The sequence below is a fragment of the Phocoena phocoena genome, chromosome 5 (genome assembly GCF_963924675.1).
Source record: "Phocoena phocoena chromosome 5, mPhoPho1.1, whole genome shotgun sequence".
NCBI classification, from domain to species: domain Eukaryota; kingdom Metazoa; phylum Chordata; class Mammalia; order Artiodactyla; family Phocoenidae; genus Phocoena; species Phocoena phocoena.
The window spans coordinates 10,870,931-10,893,411 of record NC_089223.1 but is presented as its reverse complement, the minus strand read 5'-3'; positions in this window follow the sequence as shown (position 1 = coordinate 10,893,411).

The following is a 22,481-nucleotide window of genomic DNA, read 5'->3' as shown; positions in this document are numbered from 1 at the left end:
ATTTTGTTTGTTGTTTTTTGCGGTATGTGGACCTCTCACTGCTGTGGCCTCTCCTGTTGTGGAGCACAGGCTCTGGACGCACAGGCTCAGCGGCCATGGCTCACGGGCCCAGCCGCTCTGCAGCATGTGGGATCTTCCCGGACAGGGGCACGAACCCCTGTCCCCTGCATCGGCAGACGGACTCTCAACCACTGCACCACCAGGAAAGCCCTAATTGTATTATTAAAATAAATACATAGAATAAAAATAAAATAGCGTATGCATGGATTCTTAAATTGAATTCCCCAAGAAGTAGACCTTGAGTCTAAGATTTGAGGAGACACATTTCATTTGGAAGGTGATCCCAAGAAGCACCAGTGTGGGAATGGGAGAGTAGAACAGGGAAGGAAAATAGGCCAAAAGTGGTACATTAATGAGTAGGTTACCTCTATGGTAAAGTAGAACACACCTCCCTCGGAGTTGCTCCAAAGTTGTCCAAAAAGTCCAAAGTTGGCCCTTGTAATCATAACACCTATTTGTCCTTGGCAGAGGATTTCAAATGCATTTAAAAGCATTTATCCTTGGAACTATAGCCTGCTCTGCATGCAGCAAATCCTCCTCGTGGCACTAGGGAAAGCTCTCAGGCAGAGAGTTACAAGTGCTTGTAGTGAGATGCTATCATCTTCCAAGAAACAGTGAGCTTGAATGCTGGGGAACTGAGTCAAACACCGATAGCACCTACTATAGTCCACTCAAGTACACCTATACTTCACATTAAATTCCTCTGTCCTCCCACTGATTCTTCAAGGTCATTGTCAGTCAAAATTTCTAAATCAAAAGGATCTACAGTAGTATATTTAGTGGGACAAGCTACACTCATCACTGTTACACTCGTTTCTGAGGCTGTACTTGCTATGTGTACTTTCTGTCCTCTATTATCCATTCTGGACTCCACTCATTTTTGGTTAGCATTTGTGCTAGTTTATGTTGATGGCTCAATGAAATAACCCATGGTTAAGGTGACTGGGTCCCTGTACTCTTCTCTGCTGTGATTACTATAATTGCCCATTTGTGCACCTATCACCAGGCTGGAAGGCTAAAGAAGAGCTCCAATTACTTTTTCTCCTGAAAGTAATCTATTTATTTTCTTGGTGACTTCACTATTTTCATGGCTACAAATATTTTTATTTAGTAAGATCCTGGTAATATCAGTAGCCCTGAGCTCTTACTGTTACAACTTATACCTACTTCTTTCGTTACCTACAGCACATTTCTTACTGAAAGTATAATCGCAGAGTAAAATATTAAATGTTCAATTCTTTAGATGTATTTGACATTTAATTTTCCATGGAGAAAGATATAAATTAATCATTTTAGAATTAAATAATATTCAGCCTGCCTAACTTACTAGGTGCTTCTTCTTTCTAAAATAAATGTCAATAAAAAGTTAAAACTATTTCAGGAGAAATAATTATTAAGAGAGGAAGGTTGACCCTTAGACACATGTAAGAGAATGAAAGACAATATTGTTACTGACCAATGTAATAATCAAGAAATTCTGAAAAATATAGATTGTTCAGCTTTAAAAATATTTACTGAATATTATTACCACTCTCTTGAAATCTAGGGAAATTGCAATTTATAAATTCAGTTGCAAATCTTCTAGAAGCAAAATACTATATTTAAATTTTGTTTTACTTATGTTGTAGATTCTCCACCTGGTAAATTTTGCTTATTTATTTTCTTCATTGTAAGCAAGAAATTTGCTTTCTTTGTACGCTGGTAGCTTGAGTAACAGTAAAGTAAAACATTTGACATTGACTTTTTTCAAAATAGATTTTACTCTACTTTATAACGATGCTGATAAGGAATTTGGAGGCTCCTCTACCAATAAACAAATATGAGAAGCATAAAAGTTTACTGGTGCATTATTTTACCTAGAAGGAATACATTTGTTTATTTTCAATTAACTAGGAGTGCTAGAACATATTTTGGTATAGTGAATGAAATAAAAAGCTTGTTTTGCTTAGCTTTCCTGAAGAAATTACAAATGCTTTTAAACTATAATGTTAAATTTACAGTAGAGGATTAGAGTTCTAATTTCTATGAGTCTGGCTTATAAGACTACATATGAGACAGATATCTTTAATCTGTTAAAATAATTATTTCTAGACAGCTGTATTAGTTATTGACCATGCAGCATAAAAGTAGACATGATCTACTGCCTTAGGCCATTCCCTTCATATGAAATGTTAACTGTCTTTTAAAGATTTGTTTGGCAACTAGACAACAGTTAAAGATATCATTAGGGGCTTCCCTGGTGGCGCAGTGGTTGAGAGTCCGCCTGCCGATGCAGGGGACACGGGTTCGTGCCCCGGTCTGGGAGGATCCCACATGCCGCGGAGTGGCTGGGCCCGTGAGCCATGGCTGCTGAGCCTGTGCGTCCAGAGCCTGTGCTCCGCAACGGGAGAGGCCACAACAGTGAGAGGCCCACGTACTGCACACACACACACACACACAAAAAGATATCATTAGTTCTTTCTCTTTCTTTTCTTTTTCCTTAAATTAAAAAGAAAAATGTCAGTAAACTCAAGTTTTCAGTGTGGTAGAATAATAATTTTTTATCAATTTATTAATGAAAAATAATCATGTTTTGCATGACCAGGCAGCTAGCATTGAAAAGAAATTATGCTGAATATATATGTGCATATGTATATGAGTACACACAGGTATATCTCCCACCTCAACTATGCTACCACTACCATCATTACAAAAGCAAGGCTGCTGGAGTCGCTCTCCCTAACCCAACATATGACCCTTGATAACTTATTTTGGGTAGATTCTGTATTTATCTATTCAAGAAGATAAATAGTGTGACTTTCCAGGAATTGAAACTTTTTATGAGGAGGCCCTAGGTCCTATACCCTCTTAGACATAGTCCTGGGTAGCATTCTGGGCCTTTGGTTATGTTCTTAAATATTAGCACCAGGTAGAAATCCTTTAACTCAGTAGGTTCAGCAAGAATCTCTTTAGTAGATTAGAAGGAGAATGATAATTTGTAAAATCTTCAAGTAAATTGATTATTTTAAAATGAACAATGTAATTGTCTACAGTCATTACAATAAGAATATTTTAAAAAGAAACCACTGTCTACTTTTAATTTACTTTCCCTCAATTTATCGTAAATGCAATTCCTCTAAAGTAATTATGCTTTTGGTTTTAACTATAAGTTACTTAGTAGTCCACTAGATCAGGGTTTCTATTCACACATTAGTAAAAATGTGTCTTCTGAGACTTTTCTAACAAATTGAATTGAAATTCCAGGAGACATTTTAACAATCTCTGTTTTTAACAAGGACACTTGATATACCTTTTCATTAGGTAAATTTGTAGGACACTGCATTAAACTATTGGCTTCAAGTGACCAGGGACAATTGCCTGCCCATAGTAAGTGCTTAATATATATGTTAGAATAAATAGCATTAAGACAGAGTTCCTTTTTCCAGGCTAGTACTGCTTCTAATAAAGATTACCTGCTTAAGCAGTGATTGGCATCTACAAGCTGCAGTAGATAGTTATCTAAACTTCTGTTTATTGGATGGTTATACGTTTGCCTCAACATATAACATAGGCAAACATTTACAAGCTTCACGTAAGGCATTTCTTCCCATGGAATCCTCTACCTCTGAGTTTAGAATAAAAACAAATAACCCATACCAAAAATATATATGTCCTACATGTTTTCTCTTGTTTTTCTTTTCTCAGTCCTAAGAAAGAGATAAAGAGAGAGATTATTTTCAAAATACAGAAATCTTCTAAATGGTTACATTTAAGCAGATATCCATCCACTAGACTTTATCATGACTCCTCTGGTGTATCTTTACTCTTCTGGTAGCTACTTAGTATACAGTATTACCCCCAGGATTTTTTCCTTTTTATCATTTTTTTCTTTTCTATCTTAACTTTCGTTTCCTCAGTTTAAGTGGGAAGTATCTGCACCTAACTTAAACATTAAGGTGAAGATTAAATAAGAGTAAACATAGCATTGGAAAAAGCGGTCTCACGTGCACAATCCTTCCACCCCTACTCCATTGTGCATACCTGGATTTTGGACCTTAAACACTTCCTTACCAAGAAATAAAGGACCCATACAATCTGTGTCAGGCTTCTTGCCTGGTGTGAGAATATCTTTCCCTGTTGCAAACTCAGTGAGCTTTCCTTTGTTCTGCTTAAGCATGTATGTCAATGGCCCTCAGGCACTCCCTCAGCTTTCAGACTCCCTGAAGATGTGTGTGCCTCCTTTTACTGCAGCACAAGATGGGTGCCCTGTGTTGGCTGCCAGGGGGATGCTATAGCCATGGAGGGCACACACTATTGGAGGTGACTTTGCTCTGTCTCTTCCCTACATGAGTTCAGTGTTGTTCTATCCAGTGCTTGACTGCGTTGTGTTTTCCTTGGCAACTCTGATCCCAAGATGCAGTGTTGAGTCCTCCCATGGGATTGGTAAGCAGTGCATGGTGTTCTGCTTGACATATAATGTCTGAACTTCAAAGAGTATTCATTCATAAATTGCTTTCTCAATGGAAGTTATTTACCAATTTTGTCATCTACTAAGTGGCATAACCCTCACCAAATTAATTTAGTCTGAGCCCTTATTTCACACTTTTCTTTAGGAAATACTTCTTAAAACATACAAAACATAATAAAAGGATTGTGAACCATTAAACAGTGTAGTTTTCTCCAGAGGGTATTAACTTAAAAAAAAATTCCAACATATTTAAAAATAATTTTCATGACGATATTGTCAATACCTGGTTTGGCTTCAAAAAGTTGGCTAGTATACTTCTTAAATCTTCTATATAAACATAGATTACTACAATAAACCTAAACTGAGTACAGCGTAGCATTTGCTTAGCCATCTGTTATATCTATATAACCAGTGTCCGGGCTGCTCCCTGGGGTTCTACAACTTAATCAAGTGCTCTATTTACACAGTCTTGAATTCCCTCAGAGCTGCCTCTAGTGATGAAGTTTACATTGCTAAATGTATCAGTTAGTTCTAGCAACTGGCCAATCAGTTAATAAAACTGGAAAGCTAGGTCAGAGAGGAAAATCTTAGCTAAAATTCCTTTGACTATCTTAAGAGATTATTTTAAAATGCTGAAATTGTTGCATTCCTTCATTTATTTATTTATTTTTGGCCAGTCTCAGAACAATTTACAACTATTGTAGAGACTCAACTGAAGTAATGGAATACAAAGAAAAGGGGCTGTATATTTTGTAGATATAGGAATAAAACAATAAAAACCCTACAAAAAGTTGGTCTCCTTTTTATTACACCAGTAGTTCTAAATATTTTCAGTGATAAAATACTCATTCACAGAAAGATCCTTTGTTACTTAAGTTCTAATTAAAACAAGTGCTGCACTGACTGTTGAGTTTTATGTATGCATATACATATATCTTTTATACATACAGATACATATACATTATAGTTATATATTTATATTATATATACTTGTGTGTGCATATATATTTCAAACTAGCACTGCTTTGTTACTTATATTTTGATGAACATTTTATTCTACATGAAGGATTACTTTGAGTGAAACTGAGCCTCCCAAAACAGTTCCTCTGCCGAGTTTATGACTAACCTCTTTATCCAAAACATTATTCCCTTTCTTGTCCAATACCTCTTCCACTCACAATTGAGGAGTATCAAAGAAATGGGGGATTGAAACCAAGCAGGACACTCTGGGGTCCTCCTGAGTACAAAAGTCTAACTGTGTCCCCCATTTTTTGTTTGTAGGAAAAAGGTTTCAGCCTCCTAGACTTTCCATGAGTTCCAAAGAGTAGACTCAAACAGTTACTAATTAGAAGAGTGACGGAATGCAGAAACAAAGGAAAGGCAGTCAAGAAACAATAGTGCAGCAATGGGGCAGGGTCCTGGTTCCTCCTCAAAGGATATACATAACAATATATGTCTGAGTTCTACAGGAACTAAGGCCCCCACCTAGGTGAAGGATGGTAACTTCAAGCTGAGAATAAGCTTGTGGACCCCAGACTGGTTGGATCCAGAAGGCTGATGATTGAGATTCCTGAAACACCACCCTGTTATCTCACCACCAACCAATCAGAGGAAGGTTACACACCCTGCAGATCTCCCATCATATTTTGTCTATAAAAACTCTTCCCTGAAAACCATTGGAGAATTTTGGTTTTTTTAGCATGAACTGCCTGTTCTCCTTGCTTGGCCCTGCAATAAACCTTTCCCAGATGCTCCAAGCTCTGATGTTTCAGTTTGTTTTTCCTCACTCTGTCAGGCATAAGAACTTGGGTTCAACAACATGAGGACACGGTTATGTAATCCTCCCTGACCCCTATCCCCAGACCTCCATCTGTGTGTTTGTTTTCTTTTAAGTGGGAAACTCAAGTTAAACAATGATTATGAAAACAAGGAACAGAAATTAAGTTACTTCAATTTTGTTATTCCATGTGACCACTTGGAGATTTTTTTTTTAATAATAAATGTTCTTAGAACAATTTTAGATTTAAAGAAAAATTGAGCATAGACCCTATGCCCCTATCTGCTGCACAGATATTACTAATATCTTGCATTTGTGTGGTGCGTTTCTTACAATTAAGGAACCAATATGATTCTTTATTATTAACTAAGATAATTTTTGTTAAGTTTCCCTCTTTGTGTTGTAAAGATCCATGGGTTTTGACAAATGCATAATGTCATTTATCCACATTTATAGTATCAAAGAGAATATTTTCAATGTCCTAAAAACCTGTGTTCCATCTATTTATCCCACGCTCCACCCGTGAACTCCAGGCAAAGGCTGACCTTTTAGCTCTTTCCATAATTCTTTTTCAGGACGTCATACTCTTTGACATTTGACATTGTAGTAGTCTTTCAGACTGGCTTCCTTAGCAATTTGCATTTGAGGTTCCTCCGTGTCTTTTTTTTTTTTTCTTTCTAGTTTTGTTGGGAAATAATTAACATAACATCACTGTATAAATTTAAGGCATACAGTATGAAGTTTGATTTACATATATGGTGAAATGATTACCAAAATATATTTAATCCATCATCCCAAAGAGATAAAGGAAAAGGAAGAAAAAGAGAAAAAAGGAAAATAAATTCTCCTTTTGATGAGAACTCACAGGATTTACTCTCTTGACAACTTTCCTATATACTATCCAGCAGTGTTAGCTATAATCATCATGTTGGTCGTTACATCCCTAGTATACTTATTTGTCTTACAACTGGAAGTTTGTACCTTTTGACCACCTTTCTCCAATTTCCCCTTCTCCCACACTCTGCCTATGGTAACTGCAAGTCTGCTCTCTTTTCCATGATTTTTTTTTAATATTTCATGTATAAGTGTGCTAGTATAGTATTTATCTTTCTATGTCTAAATTATTTCACTTAGCATAATGCCTTCAAGGCCCATCCATATTGTCCCAAATGGTAGGATTTCCATCTTTTTATGGCTAAATCATATTCATATATGTGTGCATGTGTATGTGTGTTTATATATATATATATATATATATATATATATATATACACACACACATATATTCCCTCTCTCTCTCTCTCTCTCTCTCTCTATATATATATATATATATTATATATATATATATACATATAGTCTATATATAGAGAGAACCATAATTTCTTTAGTCATTCTTCCATTGATGGACATCCCACACTTAGGTTGTTTCCGTGTCTTAGCTTTTATAAGTAATGTTGCTATGAACATGGGGGTGCAGATATCTTTAGGAGTTGGTGTTTTTATTTCCTTTGAATATATTTTCAGAAGCAGAATTGCTGGATCATATGGTAGTTCTATTTTTAATTTTTTGAGGAGCCTCCATACTGTTTTCCATACTGGCTATACCAGTTAACAATCCCACACAGTGCACAAGGGTTCCCTTTTTTCCATATCCATGCTAGCATTTGTTAAAGCTTATCTTTTTGAAAATGTCCATTCTAGCAGGTTTAAGGAGATACCTCATTGTGGTTTAAATTTGTATTTCCTTATTGACTTGTGATGTTGAGCATCTTCTCATTTACCTGTTGGCCTTTTAAATATTTTCTTTGGAGAAATGTTTATTCGGATCCTTTGCCCATTTTTCAATTTTTTTTTTTTGGTTATTGAGTTGTATGAATTATTTATATATTTTGGATATGAATCCTTTACTATGTATATTGTTTTCAAATATTTTTTCCCATTCCAGAAGTTGTCCTTTCATTTTGTTGATGGCTTCTTTTACTGTACAGGACCTTTTTATTTGATGTAGTCCCAACTGTTTGTTTGTTTGTTATTGTTGCTTATGCTTTAGGTGTCATATCCAAAAAATCATTACCAAGCTCTTGTCAAGGACTTTTATTCCTACACTTTCTCTGAGGAATTTCATGGATTCAGGTTTTACATTTAAATCTTTAATCCTTTAATCTATGTTGAGTTAATTTTTGTGAGTGGTGTAAGATAAGGGTCCAACTTCATTCTTTTACATGTGAATATCCAATTATCCTAACACCATTTATTGAAAAGAGTGTTTTCTCTCCATTGAGCATTCCTGGCTCTCTTGTCAAATATTAGTTGACTATATATGCTTGGGTTTATTTCTGAGCTCTCAATTCTATTCCATTGGTCTATTTGTTTTTTTGTTTGTTTTTTAAAGATTTTGTTGATGTGGACCATTTTTGAAGTCTCCATTGAACCCATTACAACATTGCTTCCATTTCATGCCTTAGTCCCTTGGCTGTGAGGCATGTTGGATCCTAGCTGTCCAGCCAGGGACTGAACCTGCACCCCTCGTATTGAAAGGCAAAGTCCCCCACTGATCCGCCAGGGAGGTCCTGGTCTATTTGTTTTTATACCATTACCATAATGTTTTGATAAATATAGGTTTAGGGTATAGCTTGAAATCAGAAAGTATGATGCCTCCTGCTTTGTTCTTTTTCAGGATTGCTTTGGCTATTCAGGGCTTTTTTGGTTCCATATAAGTTTTAGGATATTTTTTTTACTTCTGTAAAAAAATGCCATCAGGGGCTTCCCTGGTAGCACAGTGGTTGGGAGTCCGCCTGCCGACGCAGGGGACACGGGTTCGTGCCCCGGTCCAGGAGGATCCCACATGCCACGGGGCATCTGGGCCCATGGGCCATGGCCGCTGAGCCTGCGCGTCCGGAGCCTGTGCTCCGCAACGGGAGAGGCCACGGCAGTGAGAGGCCCGCGTACCGGGGGGGGGGGGGGGGGGGGGGGAATGCCATCAGAATCTTGATAGGGATTGGATTGAATCTACAGATGGCTTTTTGTTTGTATTGACATTTTAATAATTTTAATTCTTCCAATCCATGAACATCAGATACTTTTTCATGTATTTATGTCTTTTTAAATTTCTTTCATTGACTTCTTGCAATTTTCTTTAGTTAAGTTTATTCCTAAGTATTGTATCGTTTTTTTTTGTGGACTCTCAACCACTGCACCACCAGGGAAGCCCTATTATATCATTTTTGATGCTGTTGTAAATGGGATTGATTTCTTTGTTTTTCAGAAAATTCATTGTTAGTGTATAGAAATGCTATTAATTTTTATATGTTAATTTTGTGTCCTGCAACTTTACTGAATTCATTGATTAGATCTCACAGTTTTTCGGTTGTGTCTTTAGGATTTTTCTATATAAAATCATGTTATCTGCAAATAGTGACAATTCCGCATCTTCCTTTCCAAGTCTGATACCTTTTATTTCTTTTTCGTGACTACTCTAGGTAGGATATAGTACTTGTAGTACTATAAGTTGAATAAGAGTGGTAAGAGTTGGCACCCTTGTCTTGTTCCTGATCTTAGAGGAAAAACTTCAACTTTTCATATTGAATATGATATTATCTATGGACTTGTCTAAATGGCCTTTATTATGTTGTTATGTTTCCTCTATGCCTAATTTAAGGGTTTTTTATCATGAATTGATTTTGAACTTTGTCAGATGCTTTTTCTGCGTCTGTTGAGATGATCACATGTGTCCTTTGTTTCATTCTATTAATGTGATGTATCATATTGATTGATTTGCATATACCATGGTTAAACACACACACACACATACACACCAGCAGGATAAGAAACAAGGAACATTGGGTCTACAAAACAACCAGAAAATACTTAACAAAATGCAACAGTTAAGTCCTTACCTACCAATAATTACTTTAAACATAAATGCTTTAAATATACTTCCTATCCCTTTCTCTTCCTCATCTCCTTCTGAAATTCCCATAATGCAAATATTGTTCCTTTTCATTATGTCCCATAATTCCCATAAGCTTTCTTCACTTTTTTTCATTCTTTTCTTTTTTTTTTTTTTTTTTTTTTTTGCTTTTCTCACTGGATAATTTCCAGTGTCTTATCCTCTAAGTAGCTGATTCTTTCTGATGCATGTTCGAGTCTACTTTTGAAACTCTCTGTTGAATTTTTCAACTCAGTTATTATATTTTTAAACTCTGGGAATTTTTTTTTTTGATGTTTGCTGTTTGCTTGTTGAACTTCTCATTGAGTTTATGCATTGTTTTCCTAATTTCATTTAGTGCTCTGTCTGTGTTTTTTGAAGTTCACTAAACTTCCTTAAGAGGATTATTCTGAATTCTTTGTCTGACAGTTCATAGATCTCTGTTTCTATAGGGCCAGTTATCAGGCCTTTATTAATTTCCTCTGTCCTATTTACCTGATTTTTTGTGATCCTTGATTCCTTACATCAGTACCTTCACATTCGAGTAACTGGGTTCCTCTTCCACACTTTACAGATTTGCTTTGGCAGAGTCAGTTGTTCATCAGTTGGTTCGTTTTGGGTTTCTGTGTGTGCCTGCTGGTAATATCTTTGGGAAGATGGGTTCTGCTATTTTTGAGTGAGGCAAGTGTTGAGCTCTGAGAATAGAGATGGGGGTATGCCACTGGCTAAGAATAGTTGGATAGAACTTCTGGCTTGGTTCCCTACCTAAGTGAGGCTGGAAGATGGGCTGGACAGTTGCCTGGATTCTCTGGTCATGCTTACTAGATGGGAGTGGATACTATATTCAGTAGTAGACAGGGCTATGAATTGGCTTCCCTACTCTGGCAGGGCAGAAGGATGGGACCAAGATTTGAAGAACCAAATCAGGCTACAGTGTGTGCACTAAATTCTTTGGTCATGTGAGGCCACTGGTTTTGCTCTGCAGAGGGGGGAAGCCATGGGCCATGCTCTCTGTTCAAGTGCCACTGTATGTAGGGCTACACAGCATTCTGTGTGCTTTGCTTGGGTTCCCTGGTTAGACAGGCTGAAGGCTGTATTCAGTGACGAGCAGGGCTATGCATTAAATTCCCTGCCCAGAGGCAGTAGAAGAAGCAGCTCTAAAGCTGGTAAAGCTCTTTGTATATTGTCTTAACAAAGCTGACCACACCCCAAGTTCCCTGACCAACAGGGCCACTAACTTTGTTTGGGAAACTATCAGTTTTCCCATCTGCCTTGCAGCTAGAGTGCAGCTAGGCTGTACAGCGTCTGTGAGTTGAGGTCAGCCCTTCTGGTTAGATGGGGCCAGGAAACACTTTGCACAGTGAGTGGTCTGTGATTCAGCTCTTTGCCTGGGTGAAAGGGGGCGGGGCTGTTCCAGACTAGTCTCAATTTCCTACACAGGCTCTCCACTTGGGATGCACCAGGAGCTACCCTCAGCCTTGGCTGTAAATTAGTCCCCCATCTGTGTGTAGCATGGGAATATTCCGTGCTGGGCGCTGGCTTTGCCTCAGGACCAATCAGTTCTTTCCTTTTACCTTTGGCTCAAATGCCACTGAGCTGAGCTGTCTCCAAGAGTTGTAGCCTGCCCTTTTGGTCAGACGGGCCTGAGGACACTCTCCACGGTGGGGGGTGGGGGTGGGGGGAGACTGTGACTCAGCTCCTTGCCTGGGTGTAGGAAAACTGGACTCTAGGGCTGGCAAAACTCCTTGTTTGAGGATCCAAATCAGGCAGGTCTGTACCCAACCAAGTTCCCTCATCAGAGTGTGCCCCTGACCGGATTCTGCAATGAGCAAAGCCACAGGGTAGTATTACTACTTGGGTTCACAAGTGTGAACTTGGTCTGCTAAGATCGATGTGCTGGCTGTTGCAAGCCCTTTCCTCTCACCGTCATATTTCCAGTGGTTCAGCCCTGCAGATTCCCCTGCAATCCCTGTGGTGCGACATCAGAGTAGAGGCTCCTGCAAAGCAACCCACGATGCTCTGTGTGTGTGTGTGTGTGTGTGTGTGTAGGGGGCTTGTTGTCCCTTCTGTGTTCTCTTTTCCCACTAGAACAACCAAAGGCTCAGAGGAGACCTCTCCACATGGTATTCTGCTGGCCTGGGGGAGGGGCAGTACAGTCTACATGTAGCCACTTTTCTTACCCTTCCAATGTAGTCTGTCTTGGTCTCTTTGTTGCAAGGGGTGCTTCAGCCTCACCCCTGTGTTTTAGGATTCTCTCAATGATGCTTTGTTCTTAAATAATTGTTAGTTGTTCTTCTTGTTAAGGGGAATGAAGTCATGAAAAATATATGTTGCCATTGTGGTGATGTCAGTCCTCCCTCCATGTCTTTTTGTGGCTTGAGGCTTGTTTCTTTTTGTTGCTGAGTGATATTCTATTGTATAGATGTACCACAATTTGTTTCTTCATCAGCCTATTGAAAGAAAACTTGGTTGCTTCCAGTTTTAGGCAATTATGAATAAAGTTGCCTCAAACATTCATGTGCAGCTTTTGTGTGTGTAGGTATATGTTTTCAACTCATCTGGGGAAACACCTGGTAGTATAGTTGTTGGATCATATAGTTAGACTATGCTTAGCTTTGTAAGAAACTGCTAAACTGTCTTCCAACGTGGCTGAACCATTTTGCATTCTCATCAGCCGTTAACATGAGTTCCTTGCTGCTTCACATCCTCACCAATATTTGATGTTATTAGTTTTAATATTTTTAAAAAGCCATTCTAATATACATGTATCTCATCTGTATCTCTTTGTTTCATTTGCAATTGCCTAATGACATATCTTGTTGAGCACTTTTGCAGATACTTATTTACCACCTACATATCTCCTTTGGCAAGGTCAGGATATTTTGCCCATTTTTTAATTGACATGTTTATTTTCTTATTATTGAATTTTAAGCATCTTTCGTATGCTTTGGACACAAGTTCATTACCGGATATGTGCTTAGCAAGTATTTTCTACAAGTATGTGGTTTGTCATTTTGTTTTTTAAGTGTATTTTGCAAAGCAAAGTTTTTCATTTTAGTAAGTTCCAACTTATCAATTTTTTCTTTGGATCATGCCCTACTTTACACCTTCTCTCCTCTCTAACTCTTCCTTTAAAATTTATGATTTTCAATTAGAAGATCTCTAGGGCTTCCCTGGTGGTGCAGTGGTTAAGAATCTGCCTGCTAATGCAGGGGACACGGGTTTGAGCCCTGCTCCGGGAAGATCCCACATGTCATGCAGCAACTAAGCCCGTGCACCACAACTACTGAGCCTGTTCTCTAGAGCCTGCAAGCCACAACTACTGAGCCTGCATGCCACAACTACTGAAGCCCACGCCCCTAGAGCCCATGCTCCACAACAAGAGAAGCCACCACAATGAGAAGCCCGCACACTGCAACAAAGAGTAGCCCCTGTTCTCCGCAACTAGAGAAAAGCCCATGCACAGCAATGAAGACCCAACGCAGCAAAAAATAAAATAAATTAAAAAAATTTTTTTTAAGAATTTCCTTCCTAAAAAAAAAAAAAAAGATCTCTAAAACTTACCATATGGGCCTTGTATTAGTTTCCTAGGGCTACTGTAACAAATCACCACAAAAGAGTACGGGACATTCTCTTACAGTTTTGGACACTAGAAGTCCAAAATCATTGTGTCAGGAGGGTTATTTCTTCCTAGAGTCTCTGAGAGAGCATCAAGGAGAAACCAGCTTGCACCTTCTACATTTTACTTGGAAATCTGCTCAGGTAAATGTTCAAGTTCATTCCTTGCAAATTCTACTTACCACCCAATAGTTGAACACAATTCAGCCAGTTTCTGATGCTTTATAACAAGAATCCCCTTTCCTCCAGCGTCCAATAACGTTCTTCATTTCCATCTGAGACCTCAATAGAAAGACCTTTCATACTCTAGCAGTGTTTGGTTAATGATTATATATATATATATGAGTGTGTGTGTGTGTAAGTGATAGAAGCTTTCTCTATAGTTCTCTTCACTTCTTTCTGAGTCTTCACCAGAATCAGTTTTAATGTTCATATTTTTATAAACAATTACTTCAAGGTAATCTAGGCTTTTTCTGTCATGTGTTTCAAAACTCTTCTAGCCTTTATCTACTACCCAATTCCAAAATCACTTCTGCATTTTTAGGTATTTATTATGGCAGCACCCCACTTTCCAGTATCAAAATCTGTATTAGTTAGGGTTCTACAGAGAAACAATAAGAGATTATATCTATATCTATTTATCTATATCTGCCTCTGTGTCTATTTCAATATCTATATCACCTATCTGTATATCTATCCATCCATCCATCCATCCATTCGTCTATGAAGAGATCTATTTTAAGCAATTCGTTTATTTGAGTGTAGGAGTTTACAAGTCCAAAATCTTTAGGGCAGTTAACAGGCAAGAAACTCAAACAGGAGTTGGTACTGCAGTCTTGAGGCAGAATTTCTTCTTCTCATAAAGATACCAATTGTTAGACGAGAACCCGTGCTGTTCCAGTATAAGCTCATCTTACTCATCTTACCTTGACTGTGTCTACAAACTTCTTATTTTCAAATACGGTATCATTCACAGGTACCAATGATTAGGACTTAGACATATCTTTTGGGGGGGGGCAAAATTCATCCTGCAACATGGTACAAAATTATATCATGAGTATCAAAAAGCTAAATAAAAAAGTGCATCATTTTCTAGTGAACCTGATAATAAATAATAGAAAACTATTTTGCATTGGTTTGTTTTTTTAAATTCAGATTGATAACAAGATGAACTTTGTGGTAGGTAAATGTCACCTACCAACACCTCGAAAGAACACTAGAGAAACCTGCTAATCAAGCAAAACTAAGTTTATTAGACTTACTGCATTAAGGACAAATGCTAATCTTAATAGATTCTCAAAAAGAAGAAATTAGAGAAAGGTATTTATAGTTTTAGGTGCTGGACTGTGTGATTTGAAAGTGGGTCTTAAAAGTCAGAGAACTGGTTGAAATTGTACAGAGTTTCTGACACTATAGATTTGGATTGATTTGTACTGTGTGAAAAGGATTTTGAAGTGAAATTTGATGAGCAAGGGGGTTTAAGTAGTTTAAAGTCTACTCTTCCAGGGACAAATAGTTTATACCAGGAAATATATAAACATAAATATATATTTGTGTGTGTGTGTATGTGTGTGTGAGTGTACATAATATATTTTTAAGCTTTTATACATGGAAGCATCACAAAAGTGTTTTGAGTCCACTAAAACTCGAGAGAATCAAATCTTCCTAAGCCAAAATATTTTTCATATTTTGGATCATATATTTCAAATATTATAGACTCTTGAATTTACTAAGATCTAAAATAATAAAACAAAAGGAATCCTTTGACAAAATAGAAAATGGAGTCAAGAGAGAAGTGGCCACAAAATGATAATATTTTGATAATTTATAAAAAAAAGTTTTACTTCTCTCTTTCTTTTCCTATCATTTAAAGAGAAGCAGCAATACATATGGACACAGTTCAAAGGAAAAATTGATAAAATATGTCAATATCACAAATTAAAACATTACACGTTTGATAAATGAACAGTAGTTTCAGAGCTCTATGCATATAAAATATAGTTACGTTGCCTCAGGTCAGCAAACCAGGGCTTTTTTTCCTCCACCGTTGCTCTCTGCCTGTCCTAAGTACTGCTGTCTTTCGAATAGAGTTGTCTTAATTTTCGCAACTGTCAGGCAATGAGATATGCCTTTTTCTTTTTATATTTATGGGGAGCTAAAATTCCTGAGGGAATGAATTACTCAAGATAGTTAAAGATGGTAAGACAAGAAGTAATGGCCCGAAACATGGAGAACTCTTAAGCTAGATTAGATGAAGAAATTCTTAGTCATGAGGTCAATGAGGCAATTTAATAGGGTGCCCTGGGAGGTAGTCAAGATACCATCACTAAACACTATTCAGACTCAAGGGAAAATTAAAAAGACAAGCTCTGGGTAGGAGAATAAGAACTCATACATTTTTAGACAAGGGAGAAATAATCTATTATAGGCAAACTAGGATGCAGCTTTTGAATAGTGGGCCCATGTGAAAATGTTAATTCTAATTGGGATTAAAATATAACATCTTAAGAGTTAATTATCCATTTTATGGGCAGAAGACCTAAATAGACATTTCTCCAATAGAAGGTATACAGATTGCCAACAAACACATGAAAGAATGCTCAACATCATTAATCATTAGAAAAATGCAAGTCAAAACTACAATGAGATATCATCTCACACCGGTCAGAATGGCCATCATCAAAAAAATCTACAAACAATAAATGCTGGAGAGGGTGTGCAGAAAAGGGAACCCTCTTGCACTGTCAGTGGTAATGTAAATTGATACAGCCACTATGGAGAACAGTATGGAGGTTCCTTAAAAGACTAAAAATAGAACTATACCACCCAGCAATACCATACCACCCAGCAATCCCACTACTGGGCGTATATCCTGAGAAAACCATGATCCAAAAAGAGTCATGTACCACAATGTTCATTGCAGCTCTATTTACAATAGTCAGGACATGGAAGCAACCTAAGTGTCCATCAACAGATGAATGGATAAAGAAGATGTGGCGCATATATACAATGGAATGTTACTCAGCCATAAAAAGAAATGAAATTGAGTTATTTGTAGTGAGGTGGATGGACCTAGAGTCTGTCATACAGAGTGAAGTAACTCAGAAAGAGAAAAACAAATACCATATGCTAACACATATATATGGAATCTAAAAAACAAACAAACAAAATGGTCATGAAGAACCTAGGGGCAAGATGGGAATAAAGACGCAGACCTACTAGAGAATGGACTTGAGGATATGGGGAGGGTGAAGGGTAAGCTGGGACAAAGTGAGAGAGTGGCATGGACATATATACACTACCAAATGTAAAATAGATAGCTAGTGGGAAGCAGCCGCATAGCACAGGGAGGTCAGCTCAGTGCTTTGTGACCACCTAGAGTGGTGGGATAGGGAGGGTGGGAGGGAGACGCAAGAGGGAAGAGATATGGGGATATATATATATATATATATATATATATGTATAACTGATTCACTTAGTTATAAAGCAGAAACTAACACACCATTGTAAAGCAATTATACTCCAATAAAGATGTTAAAAAAATTAATTATACATTGTAAAGTGATTTTTAAAGGCTTCAAGCAATATTTATTCAACAAATATTTACTGAGTCTCTACAATGCGCCAGGCACTTTTCTAGACTTCTTTAATATGTATCTATAACATCATACATGTACATAGAATATAGGTTTCTAATAAAATACACTGATGACCTCAGTTGGTGACCTCAAACAATGCATGTGCTTAAAATACACTAATGCTTCACTCATGTAGCATCCCACAACAATATATTAGTACTTAATATATATTAGTACATTATACATGTTTCTATGAAAATGGCATGATGTTTCTTAAGTGCTTTAAATTCTGTCAATCAATATTGCTTAATTTTTTCCTACTGTTTCATTATGCTAGTCAACAGAGATTATTATAATTATAAATTATAATTTATTTTTACAGACTAATTTCTTTATCCTATAATAATTAAATATAAAGCCTATATTTTAAAAAACTATGCTTCTATAAGTAATGTAAGCAACATTTCATTCAAGGATTTTATTATGTAAAGTTAAAGCAAATTTGAGGTGTAAAAAGTGCTGTAAAAATCACTGTATATATTTAAATTATACAATCTAATTAGTTGCGATATATGTTTATGCTTGAAACCATCACTGCAATTAAGATAATGAACATAACTGTCCATCCACAGTGCTTTTTGTAATTTCTTCTTTTCATCTTTCCCCATCCCATACCCATCACCAGGTAACAATTGACCTGCTTTCTCTCATTATTGATTAGTTTGAATATCCTATAATTTTATATAAAGGAATCATAAAGTATATATTCTTTCTTGTCTGATTACTTTCACTCAGCATAATTATTTTGAGATTCATTTATGCTGTTGAATGTATTAATAGTCTATTCCTTTTAATTGCTCAGTAGTATTCCATTGTATGGATATACCATCATTTGATTGTCTATTTACCTGTTAATGGTATTTTCACTGTTGTTAGTAGTTTAGGGCTAGTAAAAGTAAAGCTGTCATGAATATGTATGTAAAAGTCTCTCTGTGGACATACGCTTTTACTTATTTTTTTCACTACCTTGGAATAGAATGCCTGGGACCTACATTTAAAGTTTATGAAACTCCCAAGCTGTTTGCAAAATATTGTATCATTTTACATTTACCTAGCAGTGGCACATTTTTACTATGGAGTCATTCTACTAGGTGTATAGTAGTATTTCACTGTGGTTTTAAATGGCATGTTTCTAATGACTAATGGTGTTGGACATATTCTATATGCTTGTTGCTTGCAATCCACATATCTTCTTTCATTAAATGTCTCTTCAAATCTTCTGCACATGTTTAATGGCTTATGGGTTGTCCAGTGTGTGACTTGAAATTGTTTTTTCATTCTCTTAGTGTCTTTGCAAGAGCTTAATTTTGATAAAGTCTATTTAACATTTATTTATTTAGTGTATCATACATTTGGTGTCTAATAATTTGTCTAACACAAGGTCACAAAGGTCTTCTCTTATGTATATTTCTTTAGTTTTTTTTTTTTTTTTTTTTTAAACATCTTTATTGGGGTATAATTGCTTTACAATGGTGTGTTAGTTTCTGCTTTATAACAAAGTGAATCAGCTATACATATACATATGTTCCCATATGTCTTCCCTCTTGCGTCTCCCTCCCTCCCACTCTCCCCATCCCACACTTCCAGGCTGTCACAAAGCACCGAGCTAATATCCCTGTGCCTTGCGGCTGCTTCCCCCCAGCTATCTACCTTACTACGTTTGTTAGTGTGTATATGTCCATGACTCTCTCTCGCCCTGTCAAAACTCACCCTTCCCCCTCCCCATATCCTCAAGTCCGTTCTCCAGTAGGTCTGCGTCTTTATTCCTATCTTACCCCTAGGTTCTTCATGACATTTTTTTCCCTTAAATTCCATATATATGTGTTAGCATACGGTATTTGTCTTTTTCTTTCTGACTTACTTCACTCTGTATGACAGGTCTATCCATCTCATTACAAATAGCTCAATTTCATTTCTTTTTAAGGCTGAGTAATATTCCATTAAGTCTTTAGTTTTATACATAGATCTATGTTACAATCTGAGTGAAGATTTGTGTAGTGATAAATATGGGTGAAATTTGGTTTTATATATATATATATAAACATTTGCTGAAAGGGCTGTTTTTCTCCAAGAAATTGCCTTTATACTTTGTCAAAAATAAATTGCCCATCTATGTGTGGGTCTATTTGTTGACACACTACAGTGTTCCACTGATCTATTTGTCCATCTTTTCACAGTATCCCCTCTCTTGATGACTGCTACTTTCTCATAAGTTTGTTGGTAGTTACACAAAGCCTCCTGGGATTTTCACTGGGATTATGAGAAATCTGTAACTCAAAAGGGGTAGAATTAACCTTTTAAGTATACTGTTATATTAACACTGCCTATCTCTCCATGTATAAATATTCTTTCTTCAATTTATTCAACAATAATTTATACATTTTAGCATATAGGTCTTTTATAACTTTTATCATATTTATCCTTAATTATTTAAAAATTATCACGTTCTTTTAAAAAGTATTCTTTTTCATTTAAAATTTTCATCTTTTTATTAATAAATATAAATTATAATTGTTTATGTCAGTCATATATATTGCAATCACTACTGCATCTTGCAAAATGCAATCACTATTTCTAATAGTTTTTTGTACATTCCATAGAATTCTCTTCATAGATGATTATGTCATCTGCAAACAAGGAGAGTTATTTCTTCTTTTACCAAGTTGATTTGTTTTATTTATTTTTCTGTTGTTTATTGCACTGCCTAGAAGTACAAGTTCAGGTTGAGTAGCAGTGTTGAGAGTAGCACTCCTTTCTTTCTTCCTGAACTTAGCAGGGAAACCATTCAATTTTTTATAATTAGGAATGTGAAAGAAAGAAAACCTATAGGTCTTTCCTAGTTTCCTTTCTCAGGTTGAGGAAGTGATCGTAAAATTCATATAGAAATGCAGGGAAGTTAGTTAGCCAAAAATAAAGAACAAAGTTGGAAGAGCCACACTATTCAATAAGTAAAATTTAAAATTTACAAGAAAGCTACAGTAATTTTTTTAATGTGGTACTACCATATAAATAGACATGTAGACCAATGTAATAGAATTGAGAGTCCAGAAATAACTCATATATTTATGGTCAATTGATTATTAACAAGCGTTCCAAAATCATTCAGTAGGGGAAATGCTGTTGGGATAACCGGATATCCACATGCATAAGAATTAATCTGGATACCTAAGTTCTACCATACAGAACCATATTACCATCTATATATATATACCATATTAACTCAAATAGACAAAGGACCTTAACGTGAGAGCTAAAACTATAAAATTCTTATAAGGAAGCATAATGTAAATCTACATGTCCTTGGATTAAGCCACAGTTTCTTAGGTGACAACTAAAGCATAAGCAACCAAAGAAAAAATAGGCAAATTGGAATTTATCAAAATAAAAAAATTATACGTCAAAGGACACTATCAAGAAAGTTAAAAGACAATCCACAGAATGAGATAGAATATTTGTATATCTGATAAGGGATCTAGTATCCAGAATATATAAAGATAACCCATAACCCAACAAAAAATAAATAATTCAAATATAAATTAAGCAAAGACCTTGAAATAAATGTTCTTCCAAAGAAGATATACTGGTGGCCAAACAAGCACATGAAAAGATGCCCAACATCATTAGTCATTAGAGAAATTCAAATCAAAACCACAGTGAGATCTTATCTCACACCATATAGAATGACTATCATCAAGAAACAAGAGATACATGTTGGTGAAGATGTGGAGAAAGAGAACTCTTGTATACTGTTGGTGGGAATGTAAATTTGGTCAGATACTGTGGAAAACAGTAGGTTTTGAGGTTCCTCAAAAAATTTAAAATAGAACTACCATATGATCCAGCAATACCACTTCTGGGTATACAGTCAAAGGAAATGAAAACATGATATTGAAGAGATACATGCACTGCCTTGTTTATTGTAGCATTATTCATCATAGCCAAGATATGAAAACAACCCAAGTGCCCACAGTAGATGAATGGATAAAGAAGATATGGTAAAAATATATACAAATATTATTCAGCCATAAGAAAGAAGGAAACCTTGCCATTTGGGACAACACAGGATCTTGAGGATATTATGCTAAGTGAGATAAGTCAGTCAAAGAAAAAAAATACTGATATCCCTTACATGTGAATCTAAAAAGTTAAACTTGTAAAAGGAGAGAGTAAATGGTGGTTGCCAGAGGCTGTGTGTTAGAATAGGAGAGATGTTGTTTAATGGTACAACCTTGCAACTAGTAGACAATTAATTTCTGGTGATCTAATATACAGTGTAGTGAATATAGACAATGACATTGTATTATACTTATCAAATTTGAGAGATTAGATCTTAATTTTTTCCACCACAAAAAAGAAATGATAATTATGTGACATGATAGAGGTGCTAATTATCACTACAATGGCAGTCATGTTACAATATATAAATGTTTCAAATCAGTGTATGTATAAATATGCTGTACACCTTAAATTTACATACTGTTATGTATCAAATATATTTCAATAAGAATTCATTTTAAAAATACAATAAGATACTACTTTATACCCATTAGGATGCCTATTCTGGGTGTTTCATGTAAATAAAATCACACAATATATGGTCTTGTGACTGGCTTCTTTCACTTAGCATTATATTTTTAAGGTTCATCTATGTTGTATCATGTATCAGCATGTCATTCTGAACATTTATGCACTTCATGAAAGTCCAAAATGAAGCAAAACTTTAAAAAGCCCTGAAAAGATTAATGCACAAATCATAGTCAGAGATTTAAACCCTCTCAATAATTGATAGACTAAGAATGGAGAAAATCAGTAAATGTATAGATGACTTGAATAACCAACTTTAATTAATTGATATTTATGTAACACTGCACTCAACAACAGCAGAATGAACATTCATATCAAAATAACACAGAACGTATACCAAATAGGCCATATTCTGGGCCATAAAGCATATCTGAATATATTTAGAAGGATTCAGTCATACAAAATACAGACTTTGGTCATGTAAAATTA